A 25,813-nucleotide genomic window follows, 5' to 3' on the forward strand; every position below is an offset into this window, starting at 1 on the left:
AGCCAGACTCATCAAGAAAAAAAGGGAGAAGACTCAAATCAATAGAATTACAAATGAAAAAGGAGAAGTAACAACTGACACTGCAGAAATACAAAGGATCATGAGAGATTATTACAAGCAGCTATATGCCAATAAAATGGACAACCTGGAAGAAATGGACAAATTCTTAGAAAAGCACAACCCTCTGTGACTGAAACAGGAAGAAATAGAAAATATAAACAGACTGATCACAAGCACTGAAATTGAAACTGTGATTAAAAATCTTCCAACAAACAAAAGCCCAGGACCAGACGGCTTCACAGGAGAATTCTAACAAACATTTAGAGAAAAGATAACACCTATCCTTCCCAAACTCTTCCAAAATATGGCAGAGGGAGGAACACTCCCAAACTCATTCTACAAGGCCACCATCACCCTGATACCAAAATTAGACAAAGATGTCACAAAGAAAGAAAACTACAGGCCAATGTTGCTGACTAACATAGATGCAAAAATCCTCAACAAAATACTAGCAAACAGAATCCAACAACACATTAAAAGGATCATACACCATGATCAAGTGGGGTTTATCCCAGGAATGCAAGGATTCTTCACTATATGCAAATCAATCAATGTGATAGACCATATTAACAAATCGAAGAATAAAAACCATATGATCATCTCAATAGATGCAGAAAAAGCTTTTGACAAAATTCAGCACCCATTTAGGATAAAAACCCTCCAGAAAGTAGGCATAGAGGGAACTTACCTCAACATAATAAAGGCCATATATGACAAACCCACAGCCAACATTGTACTCAATGGTGAAAAAGTGAAACCATTTCCACTAAGATCAGGAACAAGACAAGGTTGCCCACTCTCACCATTATTATTCAACATTGTTTTGGAAGTTTTCGCCACAGCCATCAGGGAAGAAAAAGAAATAAAAGGAATCCAAATCAGAAAAGAAGAAGTAAAGCTGTCACTGTTTGCAGATGATATGATACTACACATAGAGAATCCTAAAGATGCTACCAGAAAACTACTAGAGCTAATCAATGAATTTGGTAAAGTAGCAGGATACAAAATTAATGCACAGAAATCTCTTGCATTCCTATACACTAATGATGAAAATTCTGAAAGTGAAATTAAGGAAACACTCCCATTTACCATTGCAACAAAAAGAATAAAATACCTCAGAATAAACCTACCTAGGGAGACACAAGACCTGTATGCAGGAAACTATAAGACACTGATGAAAGAAATTAAAGATGATATGGAGAGATATACCATGTTCTTGGATTGGAAGAATCAACATCGTGAAAATGACTATACTACCCAAAGCAATCTACAGATTCAATGCAATCCCTATCAAACTACCACTGGCATTTTTCACAGAACTAGAACAAAAAATTTCACAATTTGTATGGAAATACAAAAGAGCCCGAATAGCCAAAGCAATCTTGAGAAAGAAAAACGGAGCTGGAGGAATCAGGCTTCCTGACTTCAGACTACACTACAAAGCTACAGTAATCAAGACAGTATGGTACTGGCACAAAAACAGAAATATAGATCAATGGAACAGGATAGAAAGCCCAGAGATAAACCCACGCACATATGGTCACCTTATTTTTGATAAAGGAGGCAAGAATATACAATGGAGAATAGACAGCCTCTTCTATAAGTGGTGCTTGGAAAACTGGACAGCTACATGTAAAAGAATGAAATTGGAATAGTCCCTAACACCATACACAAAAATAAACTCCAAATGGATTAAAGACCTAAATGTAAGGTCAGACTCTATCGAACTCTTAGAGGAAAATATAGGTAGAACACTCTATGACATAAATCTCAGCAAGATCCTTTTTGACCCAACTCCTAGAGAAATGGTAATAAAAACACAAATAAACAAATGGGACCTAATGAAACTTAAAAGCTTTTGCACAGCAAAGGAAACCATAAACAAGACAAAAAGACAACCCTCAGAATGGGAGAAAATATTTGCAGATGAAGCAACTGACAAAGGATTAATCTCCAGAATTTACAAGCAGCTCATGCAGCTCAATACCAAAAAGCAAACAACCCAATCCAAAAATGGGCAGAAGACCTAAATAGACATTTCTCCAAAGAAGATATACAGATTTCCAACAAACACATGAAAGCATGCTCAACATCATTAATCATTAGAGAAATGCAAATCAAAACTACAATGAGGGCTTCCCTGGTGGCGCAGTGGTTGAGAATCCACCTGCCAATGCAGCGGATACGGATTCGAGCCCTGGTCTGGGAAGATCCCACATGCCGCGGAGCAACTAGGCCCGTGAGCCACAATTACTGAGCCTGTGCTTCTGGAGCCTGTGCCCCGCAACAAGAGAGGCCGCGACAGTGAAAGGCCCGTGCACCGCGATGAAGAGTGGTCCCCGCTTGCCGCAACTGGAGAAAGCCCTCGCACGGAGACGAAGACCCAACACAGTCAAATAAATAAATAAATAAAAATTACATTTAAAAACAAACAAACAAACAAAAAAATTCAATGAGATATCATCTCACACCGGTCAGAATGGCCATCATCAAAAAATCTACAAACAATACATGTTGGAGAGGGTGTGGAGAAAAGGGAATCCTCTTGCACTGTTGGTGGGAATGTAAATTGATACAGCCACTATGGAGAACAGTATGGAGGTTCCTCAAAAAACTAAAAATAGAACTACCATATCACCCAGCAATCTCATTACTGGGCATATACCCTGAGAAAACCATAATTCAAAAAGAATCATGTACCACAATGTTCATTGCAGCTCTATTTACAATAGCCAGGACACAGACGCAACCTAAATATCCATCGAGAGATGAATGGATAAAGAAGATGTGGTGCATATATACAATGGAATATTACTCAGCCATAAAAAGAAACAAAATTGAGTTATTTGTAGTGAGCTGGATGGACCTAGAGTCTGTCATACTGAATGAAGTAAGTCAGAAAGAGAGAAACAAATACTGTATGCTAACACATATATATGGAATCTAAAAAAAAAAAAAAAATGGTCATGAAGAACCTAGAGGCACGACGGGAATGAAGAGGCAGACCTACTACAGAAAGGACTTGAGGACATGGGGAGGGGGAAGGGTAAACTGGGACGAAGTGAGAGAGTAGCATGGACTTATATACACTACCAAATGTAAAATAGATAGCTAGTGGGAAGCAGCTGCATAGCACAGGGAGATCAGCTCGGTGCTTTGTGACTACCTAGAGGGGTGGGATAGGGAGGGTGGGAGGGAGACACAAGAGGGAGGAGATATGGGGATATATGTATATGTATAGCTGATTCACTTTGTTGTAAAGCAGAAACTAACACACCATTGCAAAGTAATTATACTCCAATAAAGATGTTAAAAAAAAAAAGAAGTTACATATCAAAACTGTTAGAAAAAGGCATTCCTAAACACTGGGATAAGGAATAGCGTAATGAAGATAAACAGGGACAGACAATAAAAGTCAATAACAAATGTTTTGTTAAGTATTGCCTCTTACCAGCGGGATTCACATACACTTGTTGACTCCAGTAGGACATTTGTATCTGAGAGTGAAGGAATTATCTAAGAGAACATAATCAGGTCAAACCTTTAAAACTTAGAAAATATCACTATCAGGGCAAGTGACACTAAACAGAACACTGTGATACAAGCAGTAAAAACTGAGTAACCTTGTAAGTGATTTGTATTAACTTCATCCTAACGTTGCAAAATGGGTGCTTTTCAATAAAGAAATTGGAAAGTCAGTTGAGCTGGTGGAGTGAGGAGAGGATATATATAGATAGGCATGCAGACAGAATGACTGATAGAAAAATAAATATCTCTTCTGTGTCTGAGCATTTTGTATATAGCCCCACCTCTCCACATGTTTATAACAATGCTTCCTGGCTCTAAATTACCGGAAACAGCTCTCATTCAGTAACAAACCTGCACATAGCCTGGGCCTCAAGAATCACTCAGAATGTGAAGGTAGAATTGATGTGAACCTGTTGATATGGCTTGACAAATCTCATAAACAAGAGAGTGTAAAAATGACTGATACTGGGTTCTCAAAATGTTTATTTCCCTTTACATACTAAGTGTTTTTTAGGACTCAAATGATATCCTGGAAACCTGGGAGTCCTCTGAGACATTAGTATAGCGATCTGCCCTCTCCACCCACTCCCTCTCCCTGCTCCTACCAAGGTCAGAAGAACACCAGTAACAGCTACCATTTGTTGAGCCATGTGCCTCCCAGGCACCAGGCACTTTGCATGTGTTATCTTGTTTATTTCCAACCACAACCTTGTGAGGTCTGGACAATGGCTCTTGGAGGGCTATCCACGGCTCCTGAAACCCACTACCAGCAACCCTTCCCTCTATTTGCTCATAAGACTAATTGGGCCAGCTCTCAAAAGTACTGTATGGAAACAAATTTTCAGGATTTATGATCTGCATGGTGATCTCACACATCCTCCAGCAGGTGATCTAAGAAAAATGCAAAACCAGATATGAGGAGTAGATTGTTGTAGCAGAGAGAAAACAAGCTGAAATGTCATGAGTACATTTGGTTCTATTCTTGGTTCCTGGCTCTGTTGTTCATAAGTTTGGTGATCTTAGTTAAGTCATTGCAACTCTCTAACTCCCCTAGCCTGGGGACCTCATATTCATATCAGAATGACCACCATTTCAGTCAAGAGTTTTTTAATTGTAACAGAGTTTTTTAATTGTATCAGACATGCTTAGGCAAAAGGTAAGATTACCAGAGTTATGCAGAGATGTTGCTGGAAATGTAGCTAAATTTCCTCAGAATTCTGGACCAGAAACTGCAATGTTTCTAGGAACCTGAATAACTCCTTTTGGAGACAGACACTCCAAAACCAACCAGCAGGCCTAAGTTTAAACCCTAATTTTGCCACTTAAACTGATTTGCTAATAGTGCTTAACATAGTGTATGGCCCAAGATAGGCATTCAATAAATGGAAGCTATTTTATCATGATTTTATCATCGGGAATAATTCAATAATAATCAGTGACATATTTCCTCCAAGGGGTTGTGAGAATATATTTCATAAACCATTAGGTTTGCAGAAGTAGTGTAGAGAAATTACTAAGAGTTCAGGCTCTGGAGTCAGTTTGCTTAACTTCCAATTCCAACCCTACCACCTATTAGCTGTGTGACTTTAAGAACATAATTATAGATTATGATAAGAAACCATTTGTTTAATGGTGAAGATTAAATGAGCTAATATGTATAAAACATTTAAACCGAGTCCTGGTGGTTACTAAATGTTCAGTTAGTATTAGTTACAAAATCATTGTTCTAAAATTTTTATGTGTTTAGGAATAAAAAATCTAGGTAAACTAAAGGGATAGGAAACCTGAAAGAAATCAGAAACCAGTGTGACAGCTACAACAAAGTGGCATTTAATGGGAAAATACAACTTAACTTCGCCCCTAGTCTGTCCTTCTTGTATTTCATTTTCCTTTTTCTTCTTTTCCAAGTCATCAGGAATAAAGAAATGACTAAACTGACATCATTTAACTAACTTACCATACATTCTAGTGCAGCATCAGCATCACCCAGGAACCTGTTGGAAACATACATGCTCAGGCACCTGGCAGACTCACTGGATCAGAAGCTCTTTGGTGTGTACAGGGGTGTGGGGCAGGGGCAGCATGCTGTGTTTCAACAACCCTCCACGTGACCCAGAGGCAAGCTCAAGTCGGAGAACTCTGGCTGCAGATTAGAATTATCTGTGGAAATTAAAATATAGATCTATATAGATGCCAGGGCCCTATCCTGAAACAGTTGGATCAAATCACTGAGGATGGGGCCGGGACAACAATACAGATATTTTTAAAAGGTAACAAAAACCTCCCCCTACTGTAGCCAAAAAGAGAATCACTGCAATTAATCCACTCCACACAATCATGATGCAAGCGGCTCTGAGGCCATCGCCAAGGATGCGTCTGAAAAGCATGAAAATGGAGGTGGAGTTGGTTTTAAGCATCTCTAATCCTCACATTATAGATACTTTAATACTCTAAGACCTCCCCTTTCCTCATCTCAGGGCACACTGCTCACGTGCATCTGATTCCATAAGGAAACCAGTTCTTAGATCTTTCATTCCTACTGATAGAAAATCTCAATCAACGCAGAAGAACATTTTAAGTGAAATTTTATACATCAGCCAAATGAAATTTCAGACACTGGCTAAATGGAGTGTATAAGGGGACAGGGAATGGGGGATGCTTTCCACTGTTTCCTTTTAATTACCCAGCCTGTTTTCTCAGCTACAATGAATTATAGAGCATTGATTATTTATTATATTGAGTGGCATACCTTAATGAATACTAACTCATTTCCAACCTTTTTGGCAAACCTCAGGATGAACTGAACTAACTCCGTAACGTTCTGAGAACAGCCACTCAGCGGCAGCAAAGGCGCTAATTGGTACATTTAAGAGCAGTGAACACACAACCTGCAAAGATATTTGAAGGCAGAAAATGGAAGCACATTCTAATATGGCCTAGAATGATAAAATTTCTATTATGGTGTGTAACAAAAATAAAGCCACTTTAATGGAATCATGTCAAAGGACACATGTCTCCTGTTTTGAAAACAAATGTGCTGGCTTCCAGTCAACATTTCCAGGGCTTAGCAGCAGGAGGTCATTACCCTTTGACAATGTTCAGTTACACAGACATTACCTCCAATTAACAGGTTTTAAATACAAGGATTTCTCTTTTATTGAAAATGGTGTTATTTTTTAAATAAGTAACTATAGAAGTTTTTCAGTAATCTTGTCTCATTGAGCGGGATGATTACATTTCCTCCTATAGACACACACATACACACACACATCTGAGTGAGTACAGTACTTGTGGGTGTCCTTGAACCTTTTTAAAGCATGGTAGACAAATATTCTAAATATTCTAATTTTTATATAAACAGTTCACAAAGACATCTTTCTCATCTCAAAAAAATCAAAAAAAAAAAAAACAAAAAAAAAAAAACCAAAAGCTAAAAAGCACTTCCCCATGTTGATGTAGCCAAGATATTCCGAGTGTTTAAAATTTCCAAAATAAAGTACAAATGAAACTTTTATCAATTGTAATGCATTATGTTTTCTGTCTCGTTCCAGAAGGTATTACGGAATCCTGGATGATGGCCAGAAGCTCCGAGGAGAATTTTTTAACACCCTCTCAGTAGACACATTTAGAGCTTTTAACTATACAGAGCACTGGTGTTATCAGTGCATAGCAGGGAAATGATTAAAATGTTCCAGGCAAACTTAAACTTCCGTGTCCTTAGGTGGAAATGAAGCATCATTCTGGGCTGAAACCTCCAATTATATAAGATAGGAAGTCACAGAAAGACATCAGATTCGTACACTGTCAGTCTATACGGCAGATGGTAGTGTCTGGCAGTGCCTTTTTTATAACAGAAAATATTATTATAAAAATATCCACAGAAGACATTTTTAGTTCCTTGACTTAATATGTGGAAAAATTAGAGATTTCTATAGAAATTAGAGGTTTAATAACCAACACTATGAAACAGTAATTTTCTTTGAAATCTATGCATTAACTATTCTGTCATTTCTAAGAGAACTTTTTATAGTTGAGAGTCATCTGGTATTTTCATCTCTCCCTCTCTCTTTCTCTTTTTCTCTCTCTCCCTCCCTCTCAGCCATCTATTTAAATTCAACCTAAATCTATATGTTTTTATACAACAATCAAATCACACTATAGTGTGTTGTGGTGTGCTGTAAATCACATTTTAGCCTTCCCCAATGTTATTACAAAAGAATTGCCTTTATCTCAAAGGGGATATTTCCTTATAGATGAGGTTTCTTGCAGGTAAAAGTCTCCTGAGAGCTACACTTTTGAGTGGCATGTTCTTAAGCACATTGCATTATGTGTCAGTACAATTAGCATATTCTTCCGGATTGTAAAAAGTAACAATAGCTGACAGCTGAATATGTAGGGAAATGGTCTGTAAAACTATCTAAGAACTAGGAAACCCAGTCCTTGTGTGGAACAAGCAGAAATAGCAGTTTCTGAAACTACTCATTTGAAAATGAATGGAGGAAGATTAGACTCCCAGATGGATAGCCCATTCCTGTCTTATACTGAGACATCATGTTCAGTGTTGATATAGTTTGAGGAGCAAAGGGAGCCCAGGGGGTAGCTGAAAGAGAGGGAACAGAAATGGAAATATCCCAGCCTGGTTTTGGCAAAACACAGAAGATGTATCAATATAGCAATGGAAATGTCCCCAAAGATTTTCAAAGAATCTTACTAGCTGGAAAAAGGTCTCTGTGTGCTCAGAAATGTTCTATTGCAGCAGTGAGTGTTCTCAAACTACCAAAGCACTGAGTCTGGTTCTTCCCACCAGAATGAGCCTGGAAATGTGGGCAGTGAGTTCCACTGCATAACTAGACACAGATTCAGAATGTGCAAAACCCACTGTTAGGTAGAAAACCACAACAAAGGCAAAAGAGCCACAGCCCCAAACCACGATTTTGGAGAATTTTATAAGGCCACCCTCTTAATTATATATACTGGAAGGGTATTTCAAGGAGCTGAAGGAGTATTAGGGTGGCCTGGGAGACAGCGTGCTGTCTTCATTCCCTGGTGCATACTTGTTATTTTGATATACTTGTTTAATTTCAAATGTAAATGATAGGAATAAAAATACCTGAGATCATTCTTATAGCTATCTTTTCTTTGTCCTAAATCTCATTTTTGTAGATAAAGATTATTGAAATTCAAAGATTTTCATTTACAAATAAAACTGGAGAATTAAAAAAATATTAGAATCAAGCCCCTAGCCTAGGGAAAGAACACCGCAGCTTGAGGACACGTTATTCATTGCAACATGTCACTCCCCTCACTCTCCACACATCCATATGTAAACCTGAGAAATCCCTGTGGATCAAAGAAGTCCCTGGAAAGGGACCAGACAGTCTCATCATTATTAATTTTACTCTAAATTTACAAATCCATGTAACACCACCACACATTGAGTAAACCATACACGTTCTACTTCAAATCAAAATGCACACCCCAATCCCAGCTGTAACTTGATTCCAGTCACCCACTATTGCCTCAAAAACTTTTTACTGCTGCAGAAGCCCTCTCACAGTAAGAACACTGGAACTAACTCATTTACATGTTTTTGTGCTACAACTGCTTGCCCTTGCAGACAAAGAAGCATAATACTTCCATGAAGTCCAGAGCCTCAAATGTCCCTTATTTATATTGAAATTTCATTATTAGAAACACATCAGAGTCTCCTGGAGGTTTTCTTTTATAGTACAAAGACTTCTAGGAAGTCTATCTTTTTAAGTCCATACACTTTAGAGAGTCAATGCATTTCTAGAATGATAGAAGAGGGGGGTCAAAACTGTGTGGCTGAGAGGTAGGTTGTGGCATGACGAACACAAACATCTTGAATACATTGCCTGGAATCAGTTCCAATAAGTGGCTCCCTGTGGTAGGCAACTTCTAAGGTAACAGATATTTGGGGCATTTTTCTCTTCCTTGAAGTAACTAGAGGTCATCCTCAAAGACTGCCCTGGCAAATGCCAGTTAATCTTTGGGATAGGTATAACTTTGGATCAATCAGTCATTGACATCAATACATTATTTATTTCTTACTTCAATTAATATTTATTGAGGCCCCCAGTACACAGTAGTCATTGTACTAGATGCCAGGGATAACACAGTACTCACCCAGAGGAGAGGAAAAGTAAAGTGTAGATTAAAGTGGATCTGTAGGGAAAAATAAATAAATAAATAAATAAGTGGATCTGTAGAAATAAGAATTCATTTCAAATCTTGGTTAATTCTGATGTAATGAACTCATATTACATTGGATTATTTCTGAAAATCATGGACCTCTTAGTTAACTCCAGATAACCAGCTCAACACCCTTTTCCTTTGTGTCATTGTTGAAATATGACGGACACTTTGATTTTTTAACTTTGATACTTATGAAAGGGACACCTGCATGAAAATGAAATTAAATATGCAATCATAGGTATATGACTCCTTTTCCTGAGATATCCAAGAAGCACAGAAGGATTTGGTTTTTCCAAGTGCTTTGGTTAAATAAGGATGTCCAGATAGGCTATCAGAGCCTGGTCTCACAGTGGACTCATACCTGCTACAGTCAATCAATTGTTTACTGAGAATCACAGGCCAAAGTACTTTGTGACTGGGGCACAAAGAGACATGAAACTCATTCCCAGTTTAAAATACAGATGACAAGCAGAGAAGTACACACATAGTTAACTAAAAATCATATAAGTTCTTGACTTGTTAATTGACAAATATCAAGACAGTGTAGGTAATAAAAACTAATTCTGGGTGGAGGATACATTCTATTTCCTGATCTATGAACCTCTCTGTTACAGTCTACATGAACGCCTACTCATTTTTATATCAAACTCGTAACACCTGGCTGACATGTTAAAAGCCAGAAATTGTGGTTGGTTCATTAAGGTAAGTGCTACTTATGCATCTCTGTATAATCAGAATGTAGCATGATATATTGAATCACAAAGCACGAGAAAATAAATGCTTTTTTAAAAAAAGTGCTTGATTTAAGAACACACAGAACATAGAAGCTTCTTTTGGTAATGCTGAGTAATATAATTTTTTGAGTTATATAGTTAGAGGAATATGAGAGTTAACTAAAACACATCTTGTTCAACAACATAGAAGAAAATGGAAGGTATAAGTCACACCCTAATTTGTTCAGGAAATTTTGTAGGAAAAAAAAGTAAATACTACTCTCTAATTATCCATTGGAAGTCATGTTAATGTAATTTTGTTCATAGAACTATTGAAGGGACAATGAAATGTAAATTTTATTTTACTAAGAAACCATCCTGGAACTCAATCTTGTACACATAATATTAGTGATTTAGAGTCAGAAGAATTTTTGGATATTTGGTGGTTGAATGAATGTTGAGCATATACATTCTTTCAAACTACAAACATAAGCCTATGACTATATATTTAATTTCATTTTTATGCAGTTATCCATTTCATAAGTATCAAAGTTAAAAAATTAAACTGTCCATAACACTTTTTAGCAATGCAATCGACAAAAAGTAATGACAGATATATAGATAATATCAGATAATGTGTTTATATAGATATAGATATACATATATATGTACATGTGTATTTAAAGGGACAAAGAGTTATGACTATACATTCACTGTAATTTCAAATGGAAAAAGAAATGGGAAATTCCACAATGCAATATATTCCCTTTCTACATTCAAACATTCAAACTGCCAAATTCTACCACTTTTTCGTTACAAAATTTCTAAAATCCATCTGTTCCATGATGAAATATACATTTTATCCTACTTTCAAACATATCAACCACCTCATTTCTTACATCACAGTCTCCTTGAATGCAGGGATTTGTTAAACATGTGTCCGGTCAAGCCAAAATTATGGAATGGGTAGAACAGGCCCTTCTCTTTCTCCCTCCTTACTTTGTCTGCCTGACTGTCACTTCCACCTCGTCCCCTACCGATGAATTCAGAAAAGCCCATGTGTTCCCCTTCTAGGCTAATGACCCTTAGTTCTGCTTGTAGTTATTTCTCTCTCTACATAGTCTTCTCATTGAACCCACTAATCAGATCTCAATTTAGAATGTACTTTAATTTATTTATTTATTTATTTATTTATTTATTTATTTATTTATTTATTTTTGGCTGTGTTGGGTCTCCGTTTCTGTGCGAGGGCTTTCTCTAGTTGCGGCAAGTGGGGGCCACTCTTCATCGCGGTGCGTGGGCCTCTCACTATCATGGGCTCTCTTGTTGCAGAGCACAGGCTCCAGACGCGAAGGTCAGTAGTTGTGGCTCACAGGCCTAGTTGCTCCGCGGCATGTGGGATCTTTCCAGACCAGGGCTCGAACCTGTGTCCCCTGCATTAGCAGGCAGATTCTCAACAACTGAGCCACCAGGGAAGCCCTAGAATGTACTTTAATTCATTACATAAACTACAGTGAAATGTTAATAACTGCAATGATGTAATCAGCTCCTAGAGATATTTATATTTTAAAGGTTGACTATTTCTCAATAAACAAAGTATTAATTTAGCACTGCCTTGGCACTGGCTATGAAGCATTGTCTGAGTGATACACAAAAGATATAGAACAGATTGTCCCCGTTCTTAAGGACTTTAACAGTGTTTGGGTTGGTGGAGATATTGCTAATATGAAAACTTTGAGCTAATTTGTCAATCTCTGATTCCAGTACAAGTGGAATTTTCAGATGGAAGCATTCAAGGTGGGATGGAGTACGTAGCAAAATCTTCAGGAAGGATTTCAGTCATTAACAGAACCTTGAGAAACACCTTGGATTTGAAAAAGTAGAGCCAATGATTGAGGTTATTTTCAAAGCTGGAAAGAGAAGAAAGAAAGGGACAGATTTCTGTGCATTAATTTTGTATCCTGCTACTTTACCAAATTCATTGATTAGCTCTAGCAGTTTTCTCATAGCATCTTTAGGATTCTCTATGTATAATATCATGTCATCTGCAAACAGTGACAGCTTTACTTCTTCTTTTCCAATTTGGATTCCTTTTATTTCCTTTTCTTCTCTGATTGCTGTGGCTAAAACTTCCAAAACTATGTTGAATAATAGTGGTGACAGTGGGCAACCTTGTCTTGTTCCTGATCTTAGTGGAAACTACTAGAGCTAATCAATGAATTTGGTAAAGTAGCAGGACATAAAATTAATGCACAGAAATCTCTTGCATTCCTATACACTAATGATGAAAAATCTGAAAGTGAAATTAAGAAAACACTCCCATTTACCACTGCAACAAAAAGAATAAAATACCAAAGGAGAATAAAATACCTTAGGAATAAACCTACCTAAGGAGAAAAAAGACCTGTATGCAGAAAATTATAAGACACTGATGAAAGAAATTAAAGATGATATAAATAGATGGAGAGATATACCATGTTCTTGGATTGGAAGAATCAACATTGTGAAAATGACTATACTACCCAAAGCAATCTACAGATTCAATGCAATCCCTATCAAACTACCACTGGCATTTTTCACAGAACTAGAACAAAAAATTTCACAATTTGTATGGAAACACAAAAGACCCCGAATAGCCAAAGCAATCTTGAGAAAGAAAAACGGAGCTGGAGGCATCAGACTCCCTGACTTCAGACTATATTACAAAGCTACAGTAATCAAGACAGTATGGTACTGGCACAAAAACAGAAATACAGATCAATGGAACAGGATAGAAAGCCCAGAGATAAACCCACGCACATATGGTCACCTTATCTTTGATAAAGGAGGCAAGAATATACAATGGAGAAAAGACAGCCTCTTCAATAAGTGGTGCTTGGAAAACTGGACAGCTACATGTAAAAGAATGAAACTGGAACACTCCCTAACACCATACGCAAAAATAAACTCCAAATGGATTAAAGACCTAAATGTAAGGCCAGACACTATCAAACTCTTAGAGGAAAACATAGGCAGAACACTCTATGACATAAATCACAGCAAGATCCTTTTTGACCCAGCTCCTAGAGAAATGGAAATAAAAACAAAAATAAACAAATGGGACCTAATGAAACTTAAAAGCTTTTGAACAGCAAAGGAAACCATAAACAAGACCAAAAGACAACCCTCAGAATGGGAGAAAATATTTGCAAATGAAGCAACTGACAAAGGATTAATCTCCAAAATTTACAAGCAGCTCATGCAGCTCAATAACAAAAAAACAAACAACCCAATCCAAAAATGGGCAGAAGACCTAAATAGACATTTCTCCAAAGAAGATATACAGATTACCAACAAACACATGAAAGAATGCTCAACATCGTTAATCATTAGAGAAATGCAAATCAAAACTACAATGAGATGTCATCGCACACCAGTCAGAATGGCCATCATCAAAAAATCTACAAACAATAAATGCTGGAGAGGGTGTAGAGAAAAGGGAACACTCTTGCAGTGTTGGTGGGAATGTAAATTGATACAGCCACTACAGAGAACAGTATGGAGGTTCTACCTCCATAAAAATAGAACTACCATACGACCCAGCAATTCCACTACTGGGCATATACCCTGAGAAAACCATAATTCAAAAAGAGTCATGTACCACAATGTTCATTGCAGCTCTATTTACAATAGCCAGGACATGGAAGCAACCTAAGTGTCCATCAACAGATGAATGGATAAAGAATATGTGGCACATACATACGATGGAATATTACTCAGCCATAAAAAGAAACAAAAATGTGTTGTTTGTAGTGAGGTGGATGGACCTAGAGTCTGTCATACAGAGTGAAGTAAGTCAGAAAGAGAAAAACAAATACCGTATGCTAACACATATATATGGAATCTAAAAAATAAATAAATAAAAGACGCAGACATAGAGAATGTACTTGAGGACACGAGGAGGGTGAAGGGTAAGCTGGGACGAAGTGAGAGAGTAGCATGGACTTATATATACTACCAAATGTAAAATAGATAGCTAGTGGGAAGCAGCTGCATAGCACAGCGAGATCAGCTTGGTGCTTTGTGACTACCTAGAGGGGTGGGATAGGGAGGGTGGGAGGGAGGGAGACGCAAGAGGGAAGAGGTATGAGGATATATGTATATGTATAGCTGATTCACTTTGTTATAAAGCAGAAACTAACACATGATTGTAAAGCAATTATACTCCAATAAAGATGTCAAAAAATTTTTTTTAAAAAGAATAAGCGCACCTAAGTGCTTAAATAAGTGGATATTATCTACAAATAAAAAGCATCATACTCTATTCAGATTTCTCTTCTCCTGTTTAACAACCTTTGCCACCCCCAGTGTTAGAAGCTAAGTAAGAGTCTAGTAAATAATTGTATATTTATTTTCATTGATTCTGAACTATGATTTTTGTAAAGTCTTTCATATATTTGTAGTGAAGATGTCATAAAGGTAGGACATAACACTATCATAAAAAATGGAACAACCAACCTTGTAAAAAAAAAAATTTCTAGAACAAGAAAATCTTTCAACAAATCATTCTTCAAATAAACCACATTTGATACTGATTTGCTTTTTTCATTATAAGGAAAATGAGACACAAAGAAATTAAGTTACTTAAGATCTTAAAGTTGGTGAGTGGCAAAACCGGGATCTGAACTTAGGTTCCTCTGGCTCTTCATTACTGGACCAGCAAAGTGAATTTGTTTTCTTAGAATTTGATAGCGTTCTAAGAACGCTAGCGTTTCCACCCTAGGAAAATCGTCCCCTGACTGTCTATTACATTTTACTTCCAAGTCATGCAGAAAAGAAAGAATAAGAAAGTGAAGAGGATCCAACAGAGAAGTGTTTTGCAAGTTTGGAGGATTTGTATGGATGTAAACTCATAAGGGAAGCCACATAGGCTAAGTCATCTTTGCCCTTTGTTACAAATGAATGTATAAAGGTCATTCCTTCTTAGAACTCTACTTTGGTGCTCTCTTTAGAAAGCCTGCTGTGCCAGTCACAGAGCTGCCCTCAGATCTCCTTTCAAGGAGGACTTGCCACAGAAATGCTGTCAACCAACAGCCTCTAGTTGCAGCAGCTCTGGATTCCACCCAGGTGTTTGCTGTGAGAACACACTCTCCACGGGCAGCTCTGGCCAGTGATGGCAGAGGTGACAAGTTCTAGGACCTGGCCGTTTTTGCCCATCACATGCCCTTCTTACAGGCACCCTCCCCTGTGGAGTTAGTCACTGGGCTGGCTGCCACTTTGTCTGGACATCACTGTTTGCTTTCAATTTATTTTATTGAAGTATAGTTGATTTACAATGTTGTGTTCATTTCTGCTGTACAGCAAAGTGTTTCAGTAATACATATACATACATTCTTTTTAAAACTCTTTTCCATTATGGTTTCTCACAGGATCTTGAATATAGTTCCTGTGCCATACAGTAGGACCTTGTTGTTTATCCATTCCATATATAATAGTTTGCATCTGCTAATCCCAAACTCCCAATCCATCCCTCCCCCACCCCACCCCTTGACAACCAGAAGCTTGTTTTCTATGTCTGTGAGTCTGTTTCTCTTTCATAGATAAGTTAATTTGTGTCGTAGTTTAGATTGCACATATGAGTGATACCATATGGTATTTGTCTTTCTCTGTCCTACTCACTTCACTTAGTATGATAATCTCTAGGTCCACCCGTGTTGCTGCAAATGGCATTATTTCACTTTCTTATGGCTGAGTAATATTCCACTGTGCATATATGAACCATATCTTCTTTATCCATTCACCTGTCAATGGACATTTAGGCCATCTCCATGTCTTGGCTATTGTGAACAGTGGGAAGCAGTGTTTTCTGAGACTCTTTCCATCCAATTCTCCATCCTGCCTCCCTCATTTCACAGGTGTCAGACCTGCATCATAGTCTGAGGTTTTTCCCTTCTCTTCCTCCCTCTCCTCGTATTTTCAATGCATCCTACCTCCAGCATATCTTCTGCACTTGTAACTCAGGCTTAGCCCCAGCTTCCACTGCCCCTGAACTGACACTCCAAGCTCCAATGAGTACAAGAAGTTCAGAAGTCCATTTCCCTACCAAAATAAACTAAGACACGCTTTAAAATAACAAGGCTTGACAGGGTAAGAGAGTGTCATGGACATATATACACTACCAAATGTAAAATAGATAACTAGTGGGAAGCAGCCGCATAGCACAGGGAGATCAGCTCGGTGCTTTGTGACCATCTAGAGGGATGGGATGGGGAGGGTGGGAGGGAGGGAGATGCAAGAGGGAAGAGAAATGGGAACATATTGTATATGTATAACTGATTCACTTTGTTATAAAGCAGAAGCTAACACACCATTGTAAGGCAATTATACTTCAATAAAGATGTTAAAAAAAAAAAAAAAAAAAAAAAAATAACAAGGCTACTTTGCCTCCTATGCGAATCAATTGCTGGTGACCAGGAATTCCTGCTCAGCAGGTGGCCACCTGGATGCATAGTCAATGTTGTTCCACCAGAGCATCACAGGAGAGGCACGCTGGTGGCAACAAGAGTGAAAACTATCTATAAATACTTCCAGTCTCCTTGCCAGAAAAGCTGGTGTGTTCTGTTGTTTCATCCATACCTGCAAAGAACAACCTGTGCCTTTATTTCCATCTGCTGCTTGTGAGAAAATCAAACCTGTATTTCCTCACTGAGCACATTCCCAGCCTTTGCTTACATTCATACGGCCTGTCACCCTTTCATTTTATTAACACAGGAATGAATTATGAGCCGCCAGAGGAGGTATCATATCTAATGCCATATCTGAGATCACTTCAAGGTTATGATTTCTTCTCCAAAATTATTCTAATGCTATTTACAAAAATAATCACGCACACAGCATGTGGTTGAATTTTACCTGAACCATTTACTAGTTCTATTATAAATCTTTGTTTTTCCTTTGCTTTCAACATGGCATATGTGCTTTTTTTTTTAATACTCTGGTAAAGCAACTTGACAGTTGGTAGCTGTCTGGCTGTTTATTCAACATATGTACCACTTAATGCACAGGTCTCAGTGAGACGGTCCCCAAAGTCAATGCAACTGGGATAAAAGTCAACAAATAGAGCTTTGCAGGGAGCGCATTTACTTGGGGAGAGTTAAGTATTTGAAAGGTGTTTAGCAGTTAAGATTTAAGCCTAATGTCATAAGAATTTACAGGGTCAACATCTCCCCCAGCACAGCGCATCCTTGGATTTCACATAGGAGCTCCATATGTTAGGAAATCACCTTTTTAATTAGATCTCTGTAGCCTCATTCTAAGTTACCACTGTCACAAGTCTTGGATAAAATCCTATTCTCAGGAAACCTTTCAGTAAACAGTTAGCTGTAGGTTCTTACAAGAAGATATGGAGACAGATTCTCCCACATTGCAAGTGATTTTAAATTAGCTGCTCTGGAAAGTGGTGGGTGCAGTGTTATTTCAACATCCTCATCTGTTACCTGAGGCTTTTCCCCAAGGAAAGCAAAATGTGCTCAGTAGTGTGCACTTCTGAAAGTAGAATTGGTTAGGGAGTTCTGTAGCCTATTCTGGCCTGTCTGGACTAGCAGATGGGATGAAACAGAAATTCCCATCCCATTTTGGCCATTAGGACTGCTCAAACGTGAATCCATCTGAGAAGTAAAGGTTCCTGAAATTTTAGGAATGATCAAGGGAGAAGGAAGTGAATGGAAAGTTATATGTGAGAAGCTATTTTGTACCAAGTCCATTTAATAGATTTTTAGATACCATCCTCCAAAAAAACCCTAAAGGGAAAGCAGTATTAATATTTTCACTTTTTTAGATGAAAAAATAATTGAGGCTGAGTGGCAAAATGACTTTCCCAAGGTGACAAACATAAACAACAGCACTGGTCTGATTCAAGTCCCAATTGTGGATGAAACCAAAGTTCTATTCTTAACCAGTGTGGTACACTGTCTACCAGTTATATAGCTTATAATGAAGATGCTTTAAAACTTCTGGAGGGGACTTCCCTGGTGGTCCAGTGGTTAAGAATCCGCCTTCCAATGCAGGGGATGTGGGTTCGATCCCTGGTCAGGGAACTGAGATGCTACGTGCCGCGGGACAACTGAGCCTGCGTGCCACAACTAGAGAACCCACATGCCAGAACGAAGCTCCTGCGTGCCACAACTAAGACCCGATGCAGCCAAATAAAGAAAGAAAGAAATATTAAAAAAAAAAAAAAAAAAAAAAAACAACTTCTGGAGAAGTTGCAGGGCTACCCAAAATGAGGCTCTTTTGGACCTGGAGTTAGCCTATGTTCCAGGGATAAATTTACTTCTAAAGTCACCAATTCTCAAATTTCGTGTATCAGTGTGATATTGCGATTTATAATATGAAATATGTGTTTGGTCTTACCCTTGTTTCCTGGATCACACTCCCCAAATCCTTGAAATTGCCTAAGCGCAAAGAGCAAGGAAGGTGTCTTCTGTTATGCTAAAAAATGACTTTTGGAAACCACTGAAGGATGGGGGCTGGTTGCCAGTGGAGCTAATCCAGTGATTAGAGGGTTGGAACTTTTGGTCCCACGCCCACCTCTGGGGAAGGGAAAGGAGCTGCAGATGGAGTGCAATCGCCAATGGTCAATAATTTAATCAACTGTGCCTGTGTAATGAAGCCTTCATAAAAACCCAAAGGACAGGTTGGAGAACATTTGGAGGTTCTGGGACAGTGGCGCTCCTGGAGAGGGCATGGAAGCTCCTCGCCCTTTCCCATGCCTTTCCCTATATATCTCTTCCATCTGGGTTATGTCCTTTTACAATAAACTAGTGACCTAATCAGTGAAATGTTTCTCTGAGTTCTGTGAGCCTCTCAAGCAAATTAGTCGAATCCAAGGAGGAAGTTGTGGGAACCTCTCACTTATAGCCGGTTGGTCAGAAGTACAGGTAATGACCTGGACTCTCAGTCGGCATCCTGAGTTGGAAGGCGTTACTGGAATTTCCAATTTGTAGACAGTCAGTCAGAAGCACAGGTAACAACCTATGTTGGGGGGGTGGGGGTGGGAGGCGGTCTCCTAGGCCTGAGCCCTTAACCTCAGTGGAATCTGACACTCTTCTCCAGGTAGACAGTGTCAGAATTGATTTGACTTGTAGGACACCCAGTCGGTGTCCAGAGAGTTGCTTGTTGGATGTGTGAGGGAAACATCGTCTCCACCCTTGCCCCATCCCCTGACCACCAACACCAAATTGTAATTTCGTGGGTAGAGCACAAAAGAATCAGACAAAAAGGTTATCTTTTTCAAATTCCCATGGTCCTCCCGTGTCCTGGATCACACTGCTGCCATTGAGCCCAACCAACCGTCTTCTGTGGATGTCAAGACGTCCTCTCTTGGCGGCCACCACACACCTGGCAGGCAGATCAAAAGTGCCTGGAGGTTTTAGCCTTTCCCTCTACTTTTAGATTTGAATAAAATCCCTCATCTCAGGACATGGGATCTGGCACACCTTGGTTTGCACCCAAAGTAGCTGGCATGCAAAGAAACTGGATGATACAATGTGCAAATGATGGAGAGTTAACTCACTATCATGAAAATATTCACCAATGGAAAAGAGAAGACAGGAAGGAACCAAGCAGACAAATTTCTTCTTTCCCACACCACCTACTGTGGATTATTTCATGCAACATGCCCAGGAATATACTGTGTGCCGAGTAGATACACCTGCCTGGCAACATCATGGCTCAAGGTGAAGCAGTAGTCAGACATATAAACACAACATTTCATTTTTCTTCCACATCTTTTCTTGTCTCATTGCCCTTATTCTTCACTCTCCTTCTCTTAGGATTGCATATACAAAATAAAACACTGGCACTTAATCCTTACCTCAGGCTCCATATTCTAGGGAAACTGGCAAACAAAGTCATTTAGTGAATTTAAGAATTACTACATGGGATTGTTAAAATGCAAATTCCCTAATGTTGACTTTCTCTACCTTAAACATGGAAACTTTTCTGGGTCATTATTTAATTATAGATGCTATCTTTGTTTCACATTAATCCATGCATTTAAAAGAGATTCTGTGGAATAACTCAATTTTCCCAAGTAGTAAGTTCTGCTTTCCTCCTCCATGCTAAGAAAACTACCAATTGTGTTAGAATCAAAGATATGTTTAGAAACAGGCTATGAAACATGATTGGTCTAACTCAACAATGACAACACTACTCCCAAATTTCCAAGCCTCCCTTGAAGAGGGGTGCTGCCTATCCCAGCTCTGGATGGGATGGTGCTGGAAAAGCTTTTTTCTAATAATAAAGAAGTACAGATGGGGCTGGATTAGAGTCTGACCCTTCCCTAGCCATTCTTTCTTGAACGTAGACATGATGCCTAGAGATGCAATACCATTTATCCACCAGCTTCAACAGCCACCTACCCATCATAAATGGCAAGAAGAGGAAGAGTAAACATGCCAAGGATGATGGAATAGAAAGATAAAACTGTTGGTCTGCACTTCCTGCAATGTGAAAAAACAAAAAATCAAAAACTCTGTTTAAACTTTTGTACTTAGGTTTCCTGAGACTTATAGCCAAATGCATCATTAACTGATACAGATCCTTAGTCTTGTGTATTGAGTGACAACTTCTTGAAATCCATGATTTCACATGTGGAACTTATCTAACAATGACATTGACTTCAATCTTATAAAAAGGAAAATTTTTTTAAAAACCAACTACAATAGCAGAGCAGAAGTGGAATGTGCAGTAAATTGATACATCACATAAGCCATATATTATAAATACAAGTGTAGGATAAATATTAATATTTCTCCTACTTTGCAAATAAGAATTGACACCTAAGAAAGAACTAAATACTTTCTTCTTTAGTGTTATAGTTAAATGGTTGAGCCAGTATTTAAACACAAGTGTTAGGAGGTTTTAACGTGTATATTTTTGCCAGTATAAAGCTTTCTTTCCCAAATGTATATTTGGAACAGTGATGAAATTTTTAATAAAGGTTTTACATTAATCATTATAATGAGACCAAATAGGTTTTGGAAACATTAGCTCTAGTTCTGCATTCTTTCCCAGAGTCTTTAATTTTCCAATTAATGTTATAAACCCCCAAAAATAAATTTACATTTATTTCAACAAGGACCCCCTTTTTTTCCCAAAGAATACCTATCAACGTCTTATGAAACACTAGTATTCCAAAGAACAAAGTTTGGGAAAGCTGTATCAGCACAATTGTATGTATTTATTCAATATTTATGTGACATACTACAGTTCATCACTTACTACAATGATTTATATACACTACACACACATAAATACCTCTATCTACCCATCCATCCATCCATCTATCCATCCATCCATCCATCCATCCATCTATCTATCTATCTATCTATCTAGATATATATTATAGACATCCAAAAATCTTTACGCTTGATTCTAAGGGGTCAAATGTCTTTTTTGTATAATGCCCTATGTACCTCAATTTCTCAATACACATTAAACTCTAGCTCCTTATTGTCCTTATTAGAAGTTTCCAAGACAAAAACAAATGTAGGAAGGATTTATTAACTTGTTCAAGTTGACATAGTGGGTCTATAGTTGTAATGAGGCTGTAATTTCTGCTTTCAGTTTATTCTTCCAGTCACTGGGCAATCCTTCAGTAATCTATTCAAGCTAACTTTTGAGTTCTGGAAAGTGAGGAAGGAGAAAAGAAAGTAGATAATATTTAATTTCAAAGGACAATTCTTTTTAATTTTCTCTTTTGGGTAAGAGAGGAAACAACAAAAATGTTGTAGTGTGAAACTATCACTTGGAAGAAATCATCTACATTTAAGACGAATTGAAAATTATCAGCATTTCGATTAGCATGGATGTTGTTTATTTTCAGTTTTGCAAGTTTACTAACAACAGTCATATGGTCATAATGGTGATGGAGCTATTATTTTAATTATGAGTTTTGCTTCTGCAGAAAGAAAAATGTAGACTTATCATGCATGCTCTAATAGATAATAAAAGAAGAGTTCAAACTCTAGATAGTACAATGACTTTCCCCCAAACAGATCTTTTCCTTTTAAGCACCAGATCAATAAATGACCCTTTTGATCAGAGAACAAACTAAAACCTCCTCTGTATTTTGCTTGTTACTTTCATTTTTCCCTCAAGAAAAGATGAAGCCACTTAAGTAGCAGACCACAAAAGCACTATGGCACTTTCATCACAGTAAAGAGTTCAAAAAGTAAATAAAACTTTGTGGAACTTATATTCAAGAACAAAGCTAGCACCCAGTAGCTCAATATGCCTTTGGGGTTAGGGGTTTATTCAGAGCACCAAGAATCAGTATTTCCATTTGGACATACAAGTGATCTAAATAGCATTCATAGGACTTTGAAAGGCTTTTTGAAATAAAAAGCAGAGCAAACTACAAAAGTATAAATTCTAAGTTTTCCTACATTATTCCTACTTTGTAGAGCATCTGGTCAGGATGGGGGCTGCCAGGACATCACATATCAATCACATATGAAAGAACACACTGGTCCACGTGACCATGGCACAGGAATAGACTAATGAGAACCCAGCAGCATGCCTCTCCTTTTCAATTAGCTTTCTGTCCATTTTCACAGGAATACACTGGGGGAAGGAAACTTTGTGGGTATTTGCCACCACCGACAGATCCTTTTCTTGTCTTAAGCTATTGAAATACAAACTAGTAAAAGGGAGTGTAAATGCCAAAAAAAGTAAAAAGAAACACAAGACAGGTATCCATGGCAAGGACCCGACACACACTTTGGCAGTCAAAATGGATATTTTGGTAGAAAATGAATGATTGCGGGGGGGTGGGGAACTCTCTGTAAGGCTGACATTTCTATTTTTTTAAGAGGTGATATAGGGCATTTAGTGCATAATGGGATAAGGAGATTAAATTGTGAATAATATTAATAAATATTACTTTCGAATGTATCTTAAATGTGAGGAGAAAGTACAAAAATCTGTCCGCATCTCCGTCCTCTAGCACATTGACAAAATAAGCATTCACTCGATGGTTTGTTTGGTTCATATCTTCTGTATTATTGAGTAGGCAAGCTACTGAGAATACAGTCAAGTTTAAGTTCCACACTTTGATCACCTGTTATTTATTTCCTCTCGGTCCTAAGAACATTCAATGCCTATTTTGCTCCCACAATCACAGTTAAACTCACCCACACAACTAAAATCTAATTGGAAAAAAAAAAAAAAAAAGCTTAGATATTTACATGGAAAATGTGCCCTGAGGAAAAACCCACTCTAATGTCAGAACTAAAAAATGGCAATTTTGTATTTGAGCATTTCTTGCTGGAAATGTTAATTGCAAAACATGCCAGCTAAGATTTGCTCCATTGTTACCAGTACATGTGTATCTCATTTGCTCCTTTGTCTTGCTTTACAGCCATACTGCAGTCTCAGTGAGTGATGTTCTTGGATTATTTCTCTTCCCAAATTCTTTTTCCTCTACTTTCCTTGCCTTTCTAGTTCTCAGGTTTCAGTCTGTGTGGTTCCCCTTGTCTGCTACTCCTTCTGGAATTCTAGCTTTATAAAACACTGTAGTGAAGGGTTGCAGGATTTTTTCCGCTCTACTTCTATACTGCCAAGGGACTCTTTTTGAAGACCTTACTTTTACCATCAAGAACTAGGGAGGCAGACCCAGTGGCCTTAAGGGATTTAATTAGAGTTCACCAAGTTAGAATCTCCGAGCTCTCAAAGACCTAATTTAAATACAAGTTCACTCATTTTTTCAACTATTTCTTAGGCCCTTATTAAAATTTCAGGTTATTAAAGGGAACATCCCATGTTTTGCAATACACAGAAAATAAACCTGGGTTATGCAGAATCTCAAACACCCTCCAGGTGCAAATGCAGAATTCTGCCAATCGCTAGGAAAATAATAAGGAATTAGCATATAAATTATTAAAACTATCATGGAATTTTGTTGATCATTATCAATTACGTTTATATGGGTGGCATCAGTTTTATAGGAGATAAACATTGGCTGTAGATTGGTGAGAGAAAATATGTAATTTAATGTATTTTTGGTCAGTTGTCCTACTATTGCCTTGTATACAAATGATTATTATTATGACTACTCTTTACTTTAGGTGGTGTTATATTCCTTTTGTTAAGCTGTCAGCCAGAACCCTTGTGAAAAACTAATGACAAATCATATCAATTTATAAAAACTTTCTGGTCAATCAAACCTCTGTTACGGTTATGACAGGAGAGCCACGTAAAACACAATTTCTGATTGACAGCACTGCAATTTTATGAGAAAAAAAAAATGCTGGTCTTTTCTTGCCCTTTCCTTTCTACATTAAGAATTGTGTCTTAATTAGACGTTCTAGCCAGAAATTGGCTTAAAACATGAATTGACTACACCATGATGTCAAAACTTAAACAACTAACTACATTAATATCCACATAACTTTGGCATGAAGAAAAACAGAGCAACAATGGAAGGTGCCACTAAGCCAGGTGTCACATAAATAGGAGAAATGGGCAAAAAGAAAAGCTAACAGGTTGCTTCGACAGCATTTAGTTGTTTAAGCCTCCTTGTAAAGATCACTCAAACAGAATAGAAGAAATTCATAAGGGTCAGAGAGATGGAAAGAAAATGAAAGCTTTGTCACTTCAGTTTGATTTGGGGTGCAATTTATAAAACACTTCAACATTGTTTTGTTGCTTTTTTTTTTTAAATTGCCACCAGAAAGAACACTTCTTAGTGAAATAACTGTGAGAACTCTGTAACAGCTATTGTTTTCAAGTATTTCTCCACTCACATCCCTGTAGTATTATCATATAATTAGCATATTAACTTTCTCAAAGTTAACTTTCACTATGGCTTTAATAACTGGATTGAAGATCTGGGTCTTTCAGAAAGCTAACTGGTGAAACGTAGAATTTAGGTCATCTCTACACTTTGGATTTTTTATCATTTAGATGCTTTAGAGGGCATAAAATCTTAGGTACTTCTCCATCTAGTACCATTCATTTCATTCTTACAAAAGAATATGGCAGTAGAGATACAAATATGAAATATTTTATGCCAATTTACACTATAAGTTGTCATCTCTTAAACCTGATTATTTTTTGGCATTACTGAACAGAAAAATAGTAAAATTATCATCTTATAAAAGCACACTCTACACGCTAACTTTATTTGTGCGATTGAAATAAAATTGCTGTATATACAAAACAAAACAAAAAAAGCACACTAATTCTCACTTACAACATTACAAGACTAGTTTACTGGTATAAATTCACATGAACTTCCCAAGATGAGATATTTT

At 37.7% G+C, this 25,813-nt stretch overlaps 3 long non-coding RNA genes across 3 annotated transcripts in view; 1 reads left to right on the plus strand and 2 right to left on the minus strand.

Moving 5' to 3' along the window:
• Window positions 1-25,813, minus strand: part of LOC309659065 — a 659,967-nt gene that overhangs the window by 283,729 nt on the left and 350,425 nt on the right. The window lies entirely within an intron of this gene.
• The window catches only part of LOC309659021, a 226,238-nt gene that overhangs the window by 184,472 nt on the left and 15,953 nt on the right, over window positions 1-25,813 (minus strand). The window contains exon 3 of the long non-coding RNA XR_014262509.1: window positions 3,067-9,774. This is a non-coding gene — a long non-coding RNA (uncharacterized lncRNA). The remainder of the gene's footprint in view (window positions 1-3,066; window positions 9,775-25,813) is intronic.
• On the plus strand, window positions 12,912-24,384 carry LOC309659057. Its single transcript, XR_014262552.1, has 2 exons — window positions 12,912-16,633; window positions 16,931-24,384. It is a non-coding gene; the product is annotated as an uncharacterized lncRNA (long non-coding RNA).

The sequence above is a fragment of the Balaenoptera physalus genome, assembly GCF_965194825.1.
Source record: "Balaenoptera physalus genome assembly, chromosome: 3".
In the NCBI taxonomy this organism is placed as follows: Eukaryota; Metazoa; Chordata; class Mammalia; order Artiodactyla; family Balaenopteridae; genus Balaenoptera; species Balaenoptera physalus.